At 38.8% G+C, this 2,555-nt stretch overlaps 1 protein-coding gene across 6 annotated transcripts in view; it reads left to right on the top strand.

The window, feature by feature from the left end:
- Positions 1 to 2,555, top strand: part of LOC113209418 (uncharacterized) — a 78,642-nt gene that overhangs the window by 14,532 nt on the left and 61,555 nt on the right. The gene's annotated exons all lie outside the window — the stretch shown is intronic.

Consider the following 2,555-nt stretch of genomic DNA (forward strand, 5'->3'; position numbering starts at 1 on the left):
CCCAAAATTTGGCTGGAAGAAAAGAATGCACTTAGCAACTGTCAGCTGACTTTTGTTGAATAATTGATAAAGACTGATAGGAACGTGTCTTTTGATTAAAGCTAATGAGTGATTCATAGAAGTCCAGACATTAAGTTAAGTAGTCAATTTTGAGTTTTCACCACTCACTAAACTACATAATAGATCAACCAATTAAAAACAAATAATTAAAAATAATAGCAAAAAGTTTTTATCTTAAGAGTTTTAAGAGTTGAAACAAAGTCAGCAATGATATACATGAAACAAATAGCTGTATACAATAACGCTTCTGAAATTTTGACAGATCAAAAGCAAAGCCCTTCGTTGTTTACTTACCCGATTACCACACCACCCTCATGAAACCACTGCTGCAGATCACAGCAGAATCAAATTTCATGTTCTTATAGAATTAAGTTAAACCCTCCTCATAGATATAGCCTCTACATTATCGTAAAGAAAATATTCTGATACTTGGTGATGAAACTAAGTAGTTCTTCAAATTTATAGTTTATGCTTAAATTTAATCTTTAATATATATTTACAAGGAAGCGCATCAAATAAAGTCAGAGGATTTCTGGAGATCTTAATCTACAGACCGCTTTAAAAAATGTAATGGCATACTAAATATATTAATTGTGTGTGGTGGGCACGGTCAACAACTTGATTGCTAATATTGTCCTTGCGGACTAAATTTTGCGTTTTCATAAAATTTAGTTCAGTGAAAATTAAGAAAATAGGCTGAAAGTAAAGGGTACTGGGTATACTCTTGAATCGCTCATGTACTTCTTACGGGCATTACCGCATTTTATGCGCTTTTACACATTAAGTGCGGGACATTTTGTTGCACTTTGCATATGCACCACTAATACTGTTTTTAGGTAACACATGTTCAGCGCATTTCATGTTCAGCGCATTTATTGTTCGGTAATGCGCCTTAATTGCGCAGGAAATGTACTACTTAATGTGTGATTAATAGAACTTTATTCTTTGCTCGGGCCAGCAATATTTAACAATTTAAGGAATTCTCCAGACTACAGCTGTCACAGCTGCAATGCCCTTCGGGCGCAATAGACAGAGACAGAGTCGAGAGCGCCGGGCCGAGCCGAACTCCCGACCCCGGGGGCCCCGCTTCGGCCACTCGGGTGGCTCCTATACAGCTCCCGTGTGCTCCTCCGCGCTGATGGTGCCTGGACCTGGACAAGACAAGTCACGACATTGTCCTTGCTGCCAAGCTAAGTTCACCGGAGTTCACTCGTGTCCTCACCATCACCACTCTTAAAGAACGCATACGTGCGGGTGTGGTCATCTGTTCAAGTGCCGACGAAGGTAAGCCGATCGATTGTGCGGATTCCTGCAGGCCGCGTACACGCACAAACAACCAACAACCTAACCTAAATCCATAGAGACTTGAAATTTGGCTCATTAGTACTCCACACCCCACTCATGGGGCACAACGATCTCGACCCCATCGCCCCAAAACCGCGCCTCCAGTACCTTGAATACCTGCGTATAGTTCGAGGATTAGCAAAGGTTCAGGGGCCGTCAACAGGACTAATTTGGGGGGCTACTATCTTCATCATTTTTATTCATTTTTAACTAGTAGAATTCTGTGCATTAGTGGGTGAGTGTGTCTCCTGATTTGAATGAACTGAAATAATTTTAAAAATTCAAAATAATTTAAAAATTTCAATTTGACTTCTGATTGTGAATAAAACCTAATCTAATAAAGTATTCTGGTAAAGCTGAAATGCAGAAGAATGCAGGGAACAAGAAAACGGAAGTAACGTTTAAAAGCATAGTGATTTCCGTTTTCTTCTTCCTCGCATTCTTCTGCATTTTAGCTTTACTGGAATGCTTTATTCCTTATTATAATTTGTCTTTACTCACGATCCGTAGAAGGGTGAATTCATTGATGTCAATTTAAAGTACTACTTAATGAAAACCGTAAATCAGTAAATCCGATTGTAGGATTTCAATTTGACTTCTGATTGCAAATAAAACCTATTCTAATTCCTTAAACTTTGTCTCTATTCACGATTCGTAGAAGGGTTAACTCATAGATGTCAATTCAAAGTACTACTCAATGACAACCGTAAATCTGTAAATTTGATTGTAGGATTTCATTTTGACCTCTGATTGTGAATACACCTAATCAATGACAACCGTCAAATTCTTTCTAGTTTGTGTTTGTTCACAATTCATAGAAGGGTGAATTTATTGATGTAAACTAAGTAAAACCAATGTTACAAGGGTCCATTTACGATCGTCTGGGGTGTCTTAAATGAAATTGAATTTCCGATAAGCTATTTATGAACTTAAGGGGTTAAATGGTACCCCCCATTTACGATACGATGGCTCTTATCTTAAAATCATTTATAGCCCTCGCCAAGACAGAATCACCTCTGCTAAGTACACACTTGTCTTGCAAGTCGACTCGTCCTTTGTGCACGTAGTTCACTGGTGCGTTTGCAGTAATCTTGTTTATCGGTGCCCCCCCCCCCCCCCCAAAATTTGGCTGGAAGAAAAGAATGCACTTA

This window comes from Frankliniella occidentalis, unplaced genomic scaffold (assembly GCF_000697945.3).
Source record: "Frankliniella occidentalis isolate FOCC.00 unplaced genomic scaffold, Focc_3.1 Scaffold295, whole genome shotgun sequence".
In the NCBI taxonomy this organism is placed as follows: Eukaryota; Metazoa; Arthropoda; class Insecta; order Thysanoptera; family Thripidae; genus Frankliniella; species Frankliniella occidentalis.